The sequence below is a fragment of the Ptychodera flava genome, chromosome 17 (genome assembly GCF_041260155.1).
Source record: "Ptychodera flava strain L36383 chromosome 17, AS_Pfla_20210202, whole genome shotgun sequence".
Lineage (NCBI taxonomy): Eukaryota > Metazoa > Hemichordata > Enteropneusta > Ptychoderidae > Ptychodera > Ptychodera flava.
The window spans coordinates 21,474,542-21,493,506 of NC_091944.1; the positions used below are offsets into that span (position 1 = coordinate 21,474,542).

Consider the following 18,965-nt stretch of genomic DNA (forward strand, 5'->3'; position numbering starts at 1 on the left):
AGGATATATTTAGTATCAGTTCTCAGGAGACTGTGAAAAATCGGTCGTGCTATTTCCCTTATCGTCCACCATAACGTAAAACAGTCGCGGTAATAGAGGGCATTTGAATGAATGAATGCTTTATTTCACCAGATGCTTCACAGTATGTACAATAATGAAAATTATCAGAAAACCGTGTATTACTGAAATCGTACAAAGTCAAAGAAAAGAAAAGAACATTGCAATATTGTAAAATCTGGTGGGGCCATGAAAATAGTCTAAAAGGACTAGTCGAGTTCATGGCCCGTGAGTATACTAATAACTATTCGGTACAAGCTTAAGTGTGATGGAGGATAGAAACAAACACAGATTTAATGTAAATTCAGTAAGTGATGTTTCAATGCAGACTTGAAAACTGTCTACTTGACAATTGTTTGAGATAGTCAGGCAGCGAATTCCAGTGTTTCACAGCTGCATACCTAATGTTATGTTGTGAAATTGTCAAATTTGAGCCTGGAATACGAAAATTTTCAACTTGTGTTAATCGTGTTGGATACGAGTGCTTTGGAATCTCAAAATAGTGTTCAACTGTATGAGGAAGATTGTTATGTTTCAAATCATAAACAAACATACAAGTACAATATTTACTCAGTTTGTAGATATCTAAAATATTCAGTTTGTAAAACAGAGGTTCGGAATGAGCAATGAAATGAGAAAAGGTAATTGAGCGAACAATCCGTTTCTGAAGGCGAAAAATTGGCTCTAAATAGCTGAAATAAGTGTTTCCCCAGATTTCCAAACAGTACATTATATGAGGTAAGATAAAAGCATTATATAGTTGAATGAGAAGGGATTTTGGAACATAGTGTCTTAGTCGTGTAATAATACCAATTTGGGTGTAATTACTTCAATGACCTTTCGTATATGATATTTCCATGACAAAGATGAATCTATTGTAACTCCTAAATAGCTTGCACAAGAAACTTGTTCTATTGTATCATTCCCGATTGACAGATTTCCTTCAAATGTGGTGTTTCGCTGTGGTGTCTTTATGATCATATAATTGGTTTTGTCAACGTTGACTGTGAGTTTGTTGGCCATACACCAACTGATAATTTCATTAAATTTGGCGTTAATTGAGTAAGATTTACATTCTGGGTACGTAGAGATTTAAAAATATTTGTATCATCTGCAAAAAGTCTACAATTAAAATAGTCTGTTGAATTACAAATATCGTTAATATATACCAAGAATAAAGTCGGACCCAGAATGGAACCCTGCGGTACACCACATTTGATTTGCCTGTAACAAGAAGATTTACCATTGACAATTACAAATTGATTACGACTTGTTAAATAACTATGAAATAACTTTAGTGATGGACCTCGCACTCCATAATGATGTAGTTTGTGAAGAAGGATATCATGATCTATAGTGTCAAAGGCTTTTTTCAAATCAACAAAAATACCTAATGTTACATAGCCAAGGTCCATCTTCTCTATAAGATCAGCAACAATGTCAGCGAGGGCAACTTTAGGACTGTATTTTTTGCGAAATCCATACTGCGTATCAATTAAAATATCGTACTTGTCAAGAAAAAGAAACCAGTTGTTGTTGATAACTGCTTCAAAAATTTTACTAAAGACGGGCAGAATTGAAATTGGCCTGTAATTACCAACATCAAATGGACAACCTTTTTTATAAAGAGGGGTAATTTTTGCTACTTTTAGACTATCAGGAAAAACACCATTTGAAATCGAAAGATTGATAATATGTGAAAGAGGGCCAGCGATATACTCAGCTGCATGGATAGTCAAAAGAGGATGAGTAAAATCATAACCAGGTGTTTTTGAGGAATCCAGGGAGAGTATTTCTTTCATAATGTCTCCTGGAACAACTGGTTGAAAAAAGAAAGAATTGCTACGACTCTGCTTCAAATAATTCTGGAAATTGATATCAGTGGAAATTTTGGACGCCAAATTGGGCCCAATATCAGAGAAATACTCGCAAAATTCATTTGCAATATCTGTACTCTCTGTTATCACCTTGCCGCCAATTAGGCACAGCTACCACAAACCTGGATTTAGACATGCTCTTCTGTTTACCAGTCCGGGTTATGTCCATAGAGAGGATATTACGATTGACCAATCAGCGAACCTGCCGCCGCCAACGTCAAGAATAATTAACCATGCAATCCTTGGCTCGCAGATTGTAATGAGATGGGAACTTTCGGCAGATTTAACCCTTTATTTTTAGCACTAGGTAGTTTTTAGATGTAGACGTTATGCACAATGTTCAGTACGGTCGAGATGGCGACTGACATTGGTGGTTATTACATCGAATATTATTCTTTGGATGATTTTCCTGGCCAGGTACCGCTCCTCGAAATCAGGATTTGACCCTTGTAAATTTACAGCAAGTTATTTGTCGCCAAATATGGCCTATTTTTGGTCAAATTTATTTAACCTTTCCATCTGTAGCATGGAGAATGTTTCAAGCTTTGCAACGATGGTTAACTGTTCTTGTCAATGATCGGAGCACGATGGAGCACGATTTTTTCGATCACCATGCATTTCCCGGTACGATTGACCCTTCGCTCAGAAAAACGCGCGCAGAATCAATCGCCGAGAAGTTAACCAGAAGCTGGTAAAGAGTACGAAAAACGTCAAATAACTCTTTGTCGAACATGGTCTAGGGTAAAGAAACTCAGAAAACTATTCCTGAAGAAATCCTTACAATTTTTAACACGGTAGAACGTCGCAAATTGACTCGACACCTCCGGGTAGCCAACATTCTCAATCGGTCACGGTGGATCTGTCAGGTCCGATCGCGATCTCAGCATAACATTTCAAAGTGAACCCACTTAACCTTTAACCGTCATTACATATACAGTATGTGATTGGTTCTTGCCTTAACCTCATTACATATACGGTACGCCATTGGCTTTTCCCAACTATCCTCTATATGGACATAACCCGGACTGTTTACCGGTGAATGTCTAAGCCATTCAACTCACAGTCAATCGAGTTACAACGACTTCAGATAGCTGGGTATTGAGCTGTAAAAAGGGATCCACAAATAACTTATTGAAGAAAAAGACAATGAAACAAGTCAAGTAAGTAATTAGAGGTAACTATTCCAAGAATAACATAGGATTTGCGATACACATGAAACAGAGTCACTATGTGAGTAGCTTTGGTAAGTAGCGAAACATAGCGGTCGCTATTCGCGATAACCACAGTTTTAGCTGGCATATACCACAAGGCGCCTAGTTGACCGTTACTTAGTCTCGAGCGAATTGTCGTCCTAGGTACAGTTTATGACGCAAAAGAAGAGAATCGTCTTTTAGTCTTCGTTACTCGAGGTACATGACATAATTCTAACACACCACAGCGAAGTAAGAATTCCAAATCATTCGACCCGATTCCCTGTAAGCTCCACAATCGCCATCGATAACAATTGGTTTTGACCAAACTGGAAGAGAATGTGCCTCGTAAGAGATTTTCAAATCCTCAAACCCTTGCGGTATGCTAATAGCCTATAACATGGTCATTTGACATGTGTTAAATCGTTTAAAACCGGCGATAGAAGATGAAGTATTCGTCCTCTTGCCTCTGTGAAACTTGATGTTTCCACGGACTGAAACGGCAGCCTTGTCGGTCATATCGGTCAAATTTGAGGCAGTGTGCTCATCTGATCAAAAAATTTGCACCATGTTCCCCGATTTGTATTCTTGACTACGGACGAGAATAGTCTAAAGTTTCCAAAGCAAATTTGTGAGCAAAACTTCAAAATTTCAAAATTAATTTAAAGGGACAAAGTCGGCCATTTTTCATGAAGTTTGTTTGATACATGATACTTCTTATATTGTTTGACATGTCAAAAGATACTGAATGAAAGGGTGACCATATATTCGACCCCAGTTTTAGACAAATTAAATGAAACAATATCGCAAAAATGAATTAATGGTCATGACCATTAATTCATTTTCGCGATGGTTTCATTGATCGTGTCTGAAGCTGGGGTCGAATATATGCATGGTCATCCATTCATTCAGTATCTTTTGACATGTCAAACAATATAAGTAGTATCTTGTATCAAACAAAATTCATAAAAATGGCCGACTTTGTCCCTTTACAATTTCCAGGTACATAATCAGTCTTAGTGAAGAAGTATGAAAAGAAAATCCAGCAAAATACACTTTTTAGATTAATTTTATTAAAAAAACGGTCGATTTAATTATTCATTATATTGAAAGGAGCAGACCAAAAGAAGTCCGTATTTACATTCTCTGTACAAAACACAAGTGTTCAACATATCAACAGGTGGTCTGTCGTCACATATGATAATTAGAAAGCACCGGGTACGTGGACGTTATCGCTATCGAGTCACGTGTATAAACTTGCGGTTCCTTATGAAGGTCTGAACTCTTGACACCATGTCAAAATATGACGTCACAGCTAGACTATCAAACTTTCCCTGGCAATAGAAATCAAGCTCATTTTCAGTTCACCTTTGAATAATCCATGATTTCAGAACCATGTTCGGTTTGCAACTTTTAAACATTCGATGTGAAAATTTCGCTCACCAAGAAGCCTAATTGGTCCACACTTCTATTGTTGACCTATAAAGGTAGCTTAGTCTACAAGACTTCCATAACAAAAATAAATCATAAGATAAATTTCATGTAAAATTTCGGTGAAAAAAAATACTGATTCTTGTTCTCTTGGATAGTAATCACGTCAATTATACAACAGATGGCTGTCTTTTTGGCCGTCTGTACGCATAATAGCCAGTTTTCCGTGTCATCAGGACTGACTCCGAAAACCATTTGAACAAGAACGAAAACTGTATTGGTTCCGAAGTCCAGCGTTGAGTCACTGTACGTGTTAAGAAACCATCGGTTGTTGGCAAAGACACATGTAGCTCTTTTTCTTCAAGTTCGCCATTATTCAGATGATATATTTGATGCAAACTGGTACAAAAGGTGAAAAGTTAGCTTTTAAAGCATCTTTCAATCGTTCAGAGAAAGACTAGCTGACCTTTTTTTCGAGACAGCATTTCCCAAAGGCAAAAACTTTATGCAAGTGCGCAACTTTCGGACTGCGCTTTTCGTGGTTCGGGCGATGGTCCTGGAATGTCACCATGACCGCCGGCCCGTTCCTTTGTACGGTCACTGGACAGTTATCCGCGATGGAGATATGAGTTTTCCAGTTCCTTTTCTCAAGCGCAGATCGGATGATTATTTTCGGAAACATCTTGGTAAATTTCCTTGCAGAGAAAGAGTTTAAATTCCCATAGCAATACTCCACAAATCCGCCAATCGGGTTCTTCACAAGGTACAGAAGAATATGATACAAATGTATATATAGTTGGCGTTAGTGGCGCTCTTACCGACGTACTTCCCATTCAGTCTAAAATCCGCAGCACCCCGCGGGGTGCCTACGCAAACTTGAACACGTCGGTCAAGTCAACAAATTCGTAGCACACAACGGAGAGAGACGAACGCCTGCGTACTTCTCCTCAGAGTTGGGTCGTCCGTATAATTTGAAGTGGTGACGCGCCCTTCGAAAAGTGACAAAAACAACTGATGGCAAACAAGATGGCGGTCACGACTAAAGCAAAACCAATTAAAAACCAAAACAGAGTGTATGACATTCTAGACTTCGCTCAGAGTAAAGTCTTTCACATATTTACTGTTCATGGATACCACCAACTTCAGCGTTCCTCATTTCAATGTCGTTCGTAAACCTGAAAAAACCAAGACACCGAAAGATGACGTTGAATAGTGAGAATATTCTGAGACTCTTGAACTTCATATTTGCTCTCTCGACAAGATTATTGATATTTGATTATATTTAATTGTATCAAAAGAGAGTAAAAGGCACAGATTTGACTAATGTTTGACTTGTGTATATGAGAATACAAATAATGTGAATCTTGAAACTACTTATTCTAATGGCACCTGGTCAGAAATTAGATGAAGGCACAATACTCTCTCTCTCTCTCTCTCTCTCTCTCTCTCTCTCTCTCTCTCTCTCTCTCTCTCTCTCTCTCTCTCTCTCTCTCTCTCTCTCTCTCTCTCTCTCTCTCTCTCTCTCTCTGTTTGTGTGAGATTCACAATCAATATTTTGCTACAAGAAAAATGCAGGTGTTTGCTTGAAAATAAGTCACAGAGGTAATTTTAATTCATAATTTAGTAAAGTCGTTGGGGGCTCATACAGGGTGTTAAATAATAATAATAATATTTAATTCTTAAAAAAACGCACTCCACAAACGTCTCAGTGCGATGAACACAAGTGTTTAACAGATTTAAAAAACAGCTAAAAACTCAAAAAACTAGAATTAGGAGTAAAACTTCATAAAAAGGTGCGTTTTCAAACAACGTTTAAAAGAAGTTACATTTCTGGCACAACGAATTTCTGTAGGCAGTGCATTCCACGGCAAAGGAGCACATACCGAAAATGCTCTCTGACCGTAGGACTTATTAAAATAGCCGCGAGGAGGAGTTACACGCAATGTCTCAGAAGATCGCAGATTTCTTGTAGGTACATACAGATCAATTAAATCGGTCAGATAAAGCGTTACATTGCATCACCTCTAACAATCTTAAAAGTAGTCAATAAAATGTTGAAATATATTTTGAAATGTAAATCAAAGTAGTGTGTTTATACGAACGATAATACAGGCCTGAAGATCGAGGGTCACGTAGGGGCCATAAAAATGGCCAACGCCGATTTCATATTTAAGGACGTGAGGAATGTTCTGTACTTTTCGATGTGTGAGACTTGGAACTTCTCACTGGTCACTGGTGAAACTCAACTTCCACTGGTCACTCGTGAAATTCAGTCTTGAGCCTCATTACATCAGTGACCAGTGAGGATTCCAAGCCTCATCAGTGGACAGTGAGATTTTCCTGTATCTCCAATGACAATCAGGCTCCAATGCAATTCTTACCATAGGTTGGTACAGAATTTCTCACCTGATAGCGGTGGGAATGACAGCAGAGTCTCACCATTGGTGAGAAAGAGGCACTTTCTTGTCCTACATTCCGCAAATTGAGGCAATCACGCAAAACAACGGCCGAAACCCAACACTCAACAAATACACATAGGTCACCCATGGTGCTATTGTCAAACAGTTAAATAGAATTTCCGTTAAAACATTGTACAATTGTATAAAATTATGCAAAGAATTGTATATATCTAACAGAAAAAATGTCAGTTGGCAATGCGTCCGCGATTCAACTTTAAAGTTGAAGTTCGTTAAAAAAAACACTGCCTTTGTTTCAACGATCATACTTGTCTATTGTTCAGCGCTGAGGTGGCATTCTGTGATCTGTACTTCTAGCACCATATACACCGCTTCGAACAAACGAATTCGAAAACCACAGAACGGAACAGTAGTATAATCTGATGTCACATGACTTCTAAAAAGTGATATTGCTGGAGATAAAAACGTACAATTACTGGCCATGTCATTTTTGTTCGGATACCAGGACCGTCCAAAAGCTGTAATATGAGCGTGTGCTGATTAAAGGGAAAGTGTAAAATCTTTGCAGCTTAATGCAGACGACAATTTGTGATCTCCGCTCGTAGCAAACTACACAAAGTCTCGACCAAACGAATTCGAAAATATTGTATGTTCTCGTTATGACCAACCTTCTTCTGACATTGGCCTTGTTGATGGTATATTCCTAAACCAACTCTGTAATGTATCGCGAACTATTTTGGAATGCCGGTTGTTTACTCACGCCCCCCTACTGCTGAAAAGAGATAGCTCCGTGTTTGGACACAAATATAGTGATTCAATGGAAATATTAGTATTCCTCGAAATCTGTCTCTGATGTGTTTGCAAAGATGATCAACTCACGCCTGAACGTGGGACAGATTGATCTTCTGACGTGCGATATAAAATAAAAATATTAATATTACCATGGAGGTACCAAACTATTTGTACCTCCATGATACCTCCCGGTTGCTTATGTAATGACGTGTTACACGGAGACTGACTCCTGCCTGTTTGGAATTACTCAGGCAGGGACAGACGAAGAACAATAGAAAACGACGATTGTCTTGCGTAACGGGACCAGTGCTCACACCGCCCGTTACCGATGTTTGTGTTTTCCATGCGTGCCAGCTTTGAGCATAGACCTTAGAGGAGTTGATCCTTTGCATTTAGGCAACTTGGATTCCGCTCTAAAACATCATGGTACACTATCGTGATACTTTCTTATCCATCTTACGGTGGAATACATTTTCGGGGATCGATATCCAGAGTCTAAGCTCTAAGGAGTCTAAGATAAAGTTGTGCTGTAGATGAAATCTCCACCTTCTAGATTTGTGTAAATCGAAAATCCACTAGAGTTAACATGGGGATAGCGGCTCTAGTGCATTTCAAATATCGGCAAAATTAGGTAATTTGTTTCTCTGGTGTCCAAAATTGCATGGAGACCATTGATTTTTGTCCTTGATTATGAATGAGACTAGTTTATTGTTGCCCTGGGGAAAGTTTTGGCAAAACCTTAAATCTTTCAGTTTCGAGCTATTTCAAAAAATCAAGACTGTAATTTAATTCATACTATTGTGGATAAGTTGACACAGGTGCTTGTATAATAGATACGACCTTTGACCTGCAACACAAGCGGTGCGTCTGTCCACAGTGACAGCTCGAGCTCCATATATGCATTGAGTATGTTTACCCGAATCTTTTGTCAACGTTGCCGTATTGACACTTTTCGAGAAAAATATGTTCAGATTTCATCGGAGGAACGACTACACAAGTCTCCCTGAACCCGCACAATATGTACTACTGAGTGTGAGCGAGCATTCGTCCCGGGAAGGAAATGCAAAAAGGCGATACACAGCGCCTTCGAATGGGGTCCAAACTTTCCCTTGTACACTAATGCCCACACATAGCCCACACTTTTTCTCTTCAGTGGCCATAACTTTGCGCAAACAAGCAAAAATCAGTCAAAGAAAATGCTTTAGTAGTGCTGGTTCCTCCACGATCTATATTCGGATCAATGACATTCCCTCACAGACGCGGATTTTGAAAAGTGAAAGCCTAATTTGCATAAATCTTGAGTCGTTTGTTTGTCCCTTATTGGTTCAGTGCATACCGCGCACCGCGCCCTGTAGATCGGAGGTCAACGCTTACTTTGAACAGATTCTGACATGAGCAACGGTCGATCAACGTAGCATATCGGACAGGAATGACAACGGGACATTTTATCAAATCTTTGAAAGAAGAAATTACAAACAATTACTTCCAGCTTTCCTCTATACGAACATATTCTGTACGACAGCTCTAGCCGCAAATGATCACCTATTTCACTACTCGTGGTATGTTTTTGACCACTTGGAAAAGCTACCTGGTTGTGGTTTCGTCGAAGCTGATCGGTCTCCTAGGCCTAGGCCATGCCCGGGCGGACAAATCGAATCGATGATATTAAAAAGTTTTAGTGTTACCTTTGTCAACCAGGCGAAAGTTTGAGGAAACGTCTAACATCGTGATTTCTGAAAACGCCACGGCGAGGAACGTCAGTACCTGGTTACAGTGCAGTGACCTTGTTATTTGTAGACTGACTCGGAGTGACGTAGGACAATGAGAACCTATGAAAGGCGTCGACTCAAGACCTTTTCATCGACTGATACTTTGTATTCTCATGGAGAGCAGATCCTTCCCGCTTACGACCCCATCGAGTAAAAGAGTGAGGTTGTTTTACATGAGGATAAACAGCCTTTTCGTGGTTGTATTCAATGAATTGAAGTTAACAAAATTCAGATTGTGTTTGTGAACCAGACGAGTCTGCCGCTTAAATACACAACATGACACCAGATCTAATTATAGCTCAGCCTGTGTTGTGATATCTGTATATTCAATATTTTTTTGCTCCTGTTTATAAGTCGCCACAGGATCTCACCGGATCAGGCAGGATCAACCGCCCCGTCTCTGTCAACATGGAAAGCTTGAAAACCATTGAACGCACAACATTTTTATTTGATATGATTCGTGGTATCAAGGTGAAACTTTGAGGCTGATTGTTTTGCACAAAATTTATGTAAATTATCTTTGAAATGTGTTGGTCACAAATGAGAAACTTAGGGATTACATATCGCTTTGATAACGTAGATTTGTACTTATTAGTGCAATATGATAGTATAATCCGATTTGAGTTTGCATTTATTAAAATCCCTCTTACAGTACCTCCGCGTTTTTTTCCTGGAGATATGGTCATTCGGATTAGTTCAACTGTTCATAAAACTACCTAGATGAAGTACATTCACGTGTCTTGCCCTGGTGTCTCATTCCGAACTCCCTGTCAGAGATTTAGTTAGCTCAGAACACGTGACAGTATGATACCAAATGTGCGTGGCATATTACTGTCTCAAAGAACAGGAAATTTCTCGTCAAAGAGGCAACAATGTGTAATCGACGCTAATTTTCGGTTCGTCTACTTCAAGCTCACTATCACACAGACATACTCGCCTGGAAAATATCCTTTCGCGTCCCATTTACTCCCGCGATTATTTACAGAAAGCTGTGCGGCAATGGCAGTCGTGACGTCTGCGAGCACAAGCGTCCCTGAACGAACTGTTGTGTAGTCCGTCATATTGAAGACATACCAGTCATCCAAATATCACAGAAGGTTCTAGTATCCATCCAACCATCCAAATCCAACCGATCCCTTTGAAATGGGACGAAATATTATCGAATTTCGCATGAAAATGTATACCCAACACTGTATTGATGGCACATGCACAATCGGACTTCTGTACCACGTACAAATGACCAATGAAGCAGCTCTATGTTATTCACCATTGTTATTATTAGCTACCAAATGCCACTCCAAAAATAGATCTTTTATTTCCGTGCCTATAACAACACTTCCACAGTGAAGTTCCAGCACTGCCAATGGAGATTAAAGACCTCTCCTTTGCTCGTTTCGAAATCCGTGATCTCTGTATAACGGGGCTTTAACAGTAATTGCTATTTTAAATTTTTTGTTTGATAAACGTCAACATATTAAGTGAAAAACAGACCGTAACAGTAACCTGACAGCCAATTATGGTGATTTGATATCACGGAGTCTCCCCCCTCCGAGTTGCATTTATTATATTGACAACGATTGATTAGTGCAAAAACAAAGTTCCGGCGACAAATAGGTTTCGAGAATCGATTTTACCCAGTTTTGTTTCTGAAATTAACAATGATATCGTCCTTCCTATAGTTAATATTAAAACGTGTCCCTTCACGCCTTGAAATATTGTTTCCTATTCGTACTTGTAGGAGAGCGGTTTCTTTTGTTTTGTTTTGTGTTGCTTTGTTAAGGGGTCTTTCACTGTCACAATTCATGAACGGACTTATTGTCTCGTAGGAATGATTTGATAACTTCTTGTTCGTCATCAAGTACATACTGCAATCGATTCGAGTTATTCGAGTTATTCATTTAGATCTCTCTCTCTCTCTCTCTCTCTCTCTCTCTCTCTCTCTCTCTCTCTCTCTCTCTCTCTCTCTCTCTCTCTCTCTCTCTCTCTCTCTCTCTCTCTCTCTCTCTCTCTCTCTCTCTCTCTGGGCAACATACTAGCCAGTGGCGTTCTGCTTTTGTTTTACCATGTTCCAAAACGTTGAGCTATATATGGGTCAGTAGGTTGAAACACGTGACAGGTTGCTTCTCAGTACACGGGCCGGCAGCTATTTTTCTGGAACATCTGTCGACATCCGATTCCCAATGTCGCTCTTGTATGCAAATGATCATATCTCTGACCTTTTAAACACGAGTGTTACGATGACATCAAGCCTTCTCACAAAACTGTTCTTTAAGGTAGTAATCCGAGTCTGAGCTTATGCGAAACGATCTGCATTTCCACACCGCCACTGATGTTTGAAAGTGTTTGTCACGCACAGATACAACGACTTGGGCCTATGTTTGTTTTATTCCAGCCACTGAAAACTGGCAAATGATATTGCAAAGTAGACCCTCGAGAAAAAAGTCTGTCTAAGCTGAAGCTGACAAAATTTTTTTAAAACATCTATTGTTGGCTATAACGTAGCCAGGCCTTCTTGTCGGGTTTATCGCACGATCGCGAAAGCGTCATACGATCAAAACAATATTTCGCGCGTGAGGGTCACGCGCACACTGGTTTGCACGAAAATAGAACGTTACAGTGACTAGAAGGCTACTACATGTAAATACATGCACTACTAGTCAAGTTTAGCCCTTACGCTGAAATTTGATGTTAACGATTTGCTATATTTATGATTTTATCGCTGTTGGCCACGGTCACGCCACTTCACTCCTTCAAGAAATTTAGGAACCAATCAGCTACACATACACCATGGAAGTAACGCGAGTCTGGTTCTAACGTTAGGCATATATGCCCAGACAGCGTTGATCCTAAACATGTCAGTGACTAACACACATGCCTCTAACATTATCGACAAAGTCACGATTAAGGCTCTACGCGCCCCGTAAATGAAAGGTTTAAACTTTTGTTCAGACTTTCTGTAATTCCCTGACGAAACCGACAATAAAAAAACAGGGTCACTGTGCAAAATTTGTTACTAGAGTAACACATAACCCAACATTTGCCGAAATTTGAAAATAAAAATGGCCGCCATCCCCGCTTTCTCAAATTTAATTTTGAAATCAAAATTTCAATATTTACAAAACAAACCAACTTTAATAACGCCATGAGCTTCAGAGGTGGTAGACTAACAGGTAATGCAAAAGTTAAAGACTCCTAAAGGCCTACCTGTCCCCGAAGTGCATTAAAACACCTGTAATTTTTATCAAGTGCAACGAACTATCGAATCTGCAGATTTTAGTAACGAGTTTATTGTAACTGATTAATCGCTTCCGGAAATCCATCCGTTGCTTTAAAGGTATACTGTCACCTGTTCCAATTTTGCCACAGTTACCATGGAAAGAGAAAATCTAATCAATCACAGATTTTAAGCGGGTGGCCGCTTTTCAAAAAACAGCGCCCTCACATTGGTATTTCGAATACCAAGGAACGCTCCTTTGACCATATATGGGCATATTTGGATTACAGGTGACTGTATACCTTTAAGTCCCTAAAGTATTGGATGAAAACCGTGAATTCCGGCGGTTGTGAAAATTTCACATGAACACCAGGATTGCTAAGACGATGAGAAGTCTTGTTTCTAGAATACAGAACAGGAGAGATGGAATTTTAACACATCTCTGAAGTGGATCGGATTTCATAGTCAAAGAGTCAGAATCAAAGTCAATATGGATATTTGCATCGAAGGGTGTGCACTGTTAATACAGGATCCAAACTGACTGGTCTTAAACATGGACGGCCAACATGTGTCTTAAAAATGTTGTTGCGATTCTAATGCTGGACCAAAGGTCCCACTATTCAAGAATCGTTGAGCTGAAATCGAAGTGAACAAAAAGAAACACTCTTAAATAAAACAAAGAGACACCGAACAAAAGAACGGAGCATTGTTGAAGTTTTGACGTGTGTTCACCATGGCAACGTCCTTCGCCCCAAGTATGGCTTTAGAAGTCATTTATGTGGATTTGCAGGTGTGAAAGTTACACAAATCTATTTAGAGTCGGTTGGTGACTCGTGCCACAAAACATGTTCCTTGGTAAACAACTTACTATTTTTTGTGGAAACGATCGAGTTGCAAATGAAGGATTAGACAAACATAATAGCAATGATAGTTTAATATGCAAACCTAATAATTTAAACTGCTTTGGTTACCAAACACATCCGTCACGTCTGTATAAGCACTGCTGATCGCGACGCCTCCTGCAATGAACGACTGATCACGACGTCGCTTGCTTCGGACAACAACGGAGCCATTCAACTGGAGCGGTTATAAGGGACTGGACGAAAATTAGCAGGGGGGAGGGCCGGGGGGATTTCGCAAGGGAGGGGCCAAAAAATCATGACCATCCCCCAAAATTTGGTCCAAAAATTTATGACCCTCCCCAAAGCAAGGCTGAAAAATTTGTGACCCTCCCCCAGTTTCAAAACTTGCTATATCTCTAATATGTAAGTAATAGGAATTGTTCATCGCACTCAGTGCAGTGAGCTTGATTTACAATAAGACAACCCCCAAAGTTGTCAAGTCAAGATGTTCATGTGACAGATAATTATACTTTTGTTCAGATTTCCAGGTGAATAACTTCAGAGAATGAAATCATGAACGAATCATTTTTTTCTCCCAGAATATTTCTGAACACTGAAACTACTTTTTGACGTGTGACGGATATTTATAAAGATTAAGTGACCCCCCTCTGAGCTGATTGAAAAATACATGACCCCCCCCCCCTTGCAGTTTTCAAATTTGAGGTGACCCCCCCCCCTGGATTTTGCCGGCCCACCCCCGGCCATAATAACTGAACGCTCCCTAAATCGATCGACTGGATTCTTGAAACACAAAAACTGTACCGGGCCATGTAATTGCTGGTAAGTCGCTAAATTTTACCTCCGGACAACTCCCGTGACACCGCCATTTTGAAGGCTATTCCTCAGTACGAATAACAATGACGTATTGGTTTAAAAGGAAAGTATGCGCATGCTTCAACTTCAAGCTGTACACTTTGAAGATGGCGCTGGCACAGGACTTGTTCGTAAAAAAAACATTGGGCTAATTATCAGCCGTAGATAGGACCGATGTTGACTTTACAAGTTAGGAAGCCAGTCGATCGATTTTTGTAAGTATTCCCTTGATTAAGTTGAAGTTTTAATCTCGAGGATGGCCAATAACCGTTAATTTTGTCTAATTTAAAAATTATTTTCCAAATACTTTCGTACCTTAGACTGTGTACAATACAGCCGAGCAGCCGCAGCCGTGTTCTGGGCGCTGCTCACTGTATGTCTCAAAAGCTGCCTGCATGATTTCCGTTCGCACAGTTATCAATAAAATGCATGTTTCAACATTAAAATTGTAGACAAGTGATTTTAAAATTCGCCATTTGTATAAAGTTAGTAACGTTAACAGTAGAGCTGAGCGGCCACAGCCGTGCACGGGGCACTGTTCCAATGTATGTCTAAATAGCTGCCCGCAGGCTTTCTGTTTGCACAGATTTTAATAAAATGCATGTTTCAACATCAAAATTACAGACAAGTTATTTATAAAGACGTTATGTACCTGTACCACAGGCCGTATAACGCTGGTAACGCACAGCCCTGCCATGCAAAGCTCGGAGCTAGCACACTCTTTTGGTAGTACCGTGGTATCATATTGTGCTTTATGTAGCTGCAGTTCCGAAACTAAAGGTTTTGCCTTTTTACGAGTTTAAGCTTTTAGTTTTTAGGGTTCGATCAAGTTGAGGTACAACGGCAATATTGCCCTATGCTAGGAGGATATGTGTTCCACTGTCGCTGCGCGAAGGCGACTTAGAAGAGCTCTCTCTACCCGGTGCATAGGCCTTCGCATTGCGAATGTGGTTGCACCTGTGTGTGATGAGTATGCCGTTGTTGGAGGCAATCAAAGCAGCCAATAGCTGAATACTCTTACCATTCTCGTAGGGCTTCTCGTAGGCAGTCCAATTGTAGACTGCTACACCAAGTCAATGGTATATGTCATCTAAAGTAGGCAGTAAATATGTACCCTTTCTCTTTGGCTTTTAACTGCACATGTGGAATGTTGTGATTCAACAGGCTGTCCAATAATTCCAATAATAAATGCCCAAATTGGCTCATAATGGAATAGAGCACACTTATACTCCATTAAGAGTGGTTGTAATAATAATGCTCTTCAAATGTTTTCTTTTATATTAATGCACATGTGCCTGCCATTTTTTCTTAGGAATTATAATTGAACATTTATCAAAATATCAGTGAAATTCATAATTTTGGAATGTATCACATTGACAATTGAGGGAATACTGGAAACTCAATGTGACACTGATCTCCACAACAATGTTATATGGTCATGTACAATGTATTGAGCAGTTCAATCTCTACATGGGGAAGAAATATGGGAAAGTATATTTAAAATGTGTTCCTTTTAGAGATATAGAACTACATATGTGTGTGCATGACCCCATTGTTCACTGGATTTTATAATATTCCCGATAGACCTTGTAGTCAGAGAACTGAAAATACCTGTACATGTGCTCATTGCACTCATATCAAATCCAGTTTTACAAAATGTACTATGTATTCCAGTAGACAATTAGAAGTTTTGGTCATGTTGCCCTGTTTGTGGAGAAAGGTCAACAGAAAGGCTATGCCTATTCAAGCAATAATTTAAGCAAACAATTTAAAGTATGGTCATAGATAGAATGCTATTGTGTGAAATTATGATGTTTTAACATTGATAATACTTTGTCAATTCTTTGTGCCTCGTTTCTTTGCATTTTAAACATATCACGGAAAGCAGCCTAGATAATAGAGGATAGACTGATCCTGATTTGACACAGAAGTGGCAAACACTATTTCATGACCAATCAAGTCTCCATATTCTAAAATGACATGGGGATTTCACCATATTTAATCAAGTTCAATCTGAATACGTGATCAACATGGCTGATTCACTGTATAAATTACCCATTAAATTTCAGCAAATGTCATATATCCTGCCTTCACAACACAAATGAACACTATCCATTCCAAAGATAGTACCCACGTGGTAAAGCCAATATAAACTTGAAAAAATGCCACAAGTAGCCATACCAATCAGATGACTGTACCTAAATATTTAAGTATACTAAAATCACTTTTCTGGAATCATTATTATAAAATATCACACCAAAGCTTGCTCTTAATTTCAAACAATAGTATCTAGTCTAAAAACTAAAATTCATGTACCTAAAAAGTGACTGATGCAGGGTGGAGCTTGGCCTTAAACTTTAAAGGGAAGTGGCTAATGCAAGAGAGGGAACTTTTGTTGATCAACAAAATGTGGAATGAGAAATAATATTGTCAAATAGTTAGGTTCAAGATTGACTACATCAGTAGAACAATCTAAGATATTGTGGTAATATCCAGCAGTGTTTTAGTTAAGGGCGGTACGTAGGTAAATGTTACCAGGGTTCCCCAGTCATTTTACCAGGGTTAGCTTGGTATATCTGTGCAGTCATACTAGCGGACAACAGAAATTTTACCAGGGTTCCCAATGTTCCCCAACCTTAGCAAAAACACTGTCCAGTGTTTATTAACAAAACACCACTACTTGTACAAAGTGCAGCCAAAATGCCACGAATCATAGTATCCCTTAAATATTGTGGGTTAGCTGAGGAACAATAGATTGGATTTGCTATAAACTTAATGGCGATAAGAATAGCAACAAGAGAGACAATCATATTTAAGATAATGGTGGGGAAGAGATACACAGAGAGTCGGGAATGAGCACTTAATAGAAAGTAAGAGGCAGTGTGCGAGTCATGTGACCATAATTGTCCATACAAACAATTTGTTTTCTATTTTTAGTGCACAGACAACAAGCCCAAAAATTTGTCACCCTCCCCCTTAGAGGAGCTCAAAAAATTGTGACCCTCCCCTAAACAGAGGCTCAAAAATTTGTAACCCTCCCCAAAATCCTCCGGCCCTTCCCCCCTGCTAATTTACGTCCAGTCCCTAAGTCGCCCGGGGACCGTAGAGCTCAAAATTTTCAGTTCGGGCCAAGAACGTAAGAAAGGTATCAGAACTTGAAAATACAGTTATCACCTTCATTAAGATGCATTGCGAGAGTATGGGCATGTACATGTGTTTTCTCTAAATGTTTAAGGTAAAAAATCGAAAATTTTATTTTTTTCCATATAGTTAACACAGGAATGACGGCCTATCTGAATTTCACACATCGGCAAAATATTAGGAATTTATTTCTGTAGTACCGAACTTTGCACGGTGACCCCTGATCTTTACACTTGATTTAGCAAGATAATGGTTAAAAGTTTCATTGAGGAATGCTGAGGAAAAGTGTAAAGCTGTCACTTTTGAGGTGTATACTACCTTAACCAGAGCAGTGGTCGTATAGGTGGCGTCAAATCCGCAAGTAGTGAACATTGAATTCTTATAGCTTGCTAGGAAACTTTCATTATTTAGTCTAACCCAACATAGATAAGACGACTTCACTTAGTAGTTCTATGGAAAAATCTTCTTTTTCATAACTTTTTTGACCATCTACGCAAATCGCGACGAAGCACGTAGTAAGAATTAAGTTGTGTCCCGTCGGGTTCTGTTATTTCTATTCAGAAATAAATGTCTCTGTCCTCGATGCAAATTCACTATTGTTTACATCACTGTTACAGTGGTACATTTTCTTGGACAAAATAATTTTGTGACCTTTGCGTTATTAGTGAATTGGTTCCTGCGTCTGCGATAATGGCTTCACATTGCTAATGTGCTTTCAGATTTCAATGACACGTTTTGAGTGGTCTATTTCGTATAGCCTTCAATTATCATAATTATTCGCAGTATAAAGAGGGAGTGACCATTTCACTCAATCTTTTTTGCAAATAATTTGTTCCAGTGTACAACAAGAATTTTATATTGTGCACTACCATTGAGCAATATCAGACGTTCAGTAACGAAGGCTGTATATACGATAACAAACGGTATCGACGCTGTATAAGTCTGAACTTGTAGCGCAGGTGAGAGGTATTAAGGCGATAGTCAAGGAACCATTCCATCTGAAGGTATAATGCATCTCTAGGAAAGATATCTGGACTCTATAACTTTCACAAAACTTTGCTAGTCAGTGCTTTGTGTGTGGCGTTATTCTGAAGATTCCCGGTTTTGTTTTTTTATTATGAAAGAGAGTGTTAACTTTGAGAAAATTCTAAAGTCTAAAATTTCCAAATTTTCTAGAGTAGGTCTAAATGAATTGTTGACCATCCTCTCCATTTGAAAGTCGAAAATTTAATTTTCCCAAAAGACTATAAACAGAGAATCCTAACTTAGCCATTTTTATTTCAAATATCTGTATATTCTGGACAATTCGTTTCCCTAATCTCAAAATCTCAAGTGGTACCGTCACTTTTGATATTGATTCTT

The 18,965-nt window shown here is 39.1% G+C and overlaps 1 protein-coding gene and 1 long non-coding RNA gene across 6 annotated transcripts in view; one reads left to right on the forward strand and one right to left on the reverse strand.

Annotated features, from left to right (window-relative positions):
* Nucleotides 1–18,965, forward strand: part of LOC139115761 (endoglucanase 4-like) — a 31,225-nt gene that overhangs the window by 4,366 nt on the left and 7,894 nt on the right. Inside the window, exon 1 of one of the 5 annotated variants that reach the window (XM_070678095.1) lies at nucleotides 14,655–14,677. The exons of 2 other annotated variants lie outside the window; for them this stretch is intronic. The gene's annotated coding sequence lies outside the window, so the exon portion shown is untranslated. Of the gene's footprint in view, nucleotides 1–14,654; nucleotides 14,678–18,423; nucleotides 18,608–18,965 lie in introns of those variants that run through there. 2 more of the 5 variants (XM_070678092.1, XM_070678093.1) reach the window with 2 other exon arrangements.
* Nucleotides 4,189–10,454, reverse strand: LOC139115760 (uncharacterized). Its single transcript, XR_011548183.1, has 2 exons — nucleotides 9,450–10,454; nucleotides 4,189–5,730 (listed from the first exon to the last, which is right to left on the reverse strand). It is a non-coding gene; the product is annotated as an uncharacterized lncRNA (long non-coding RNA).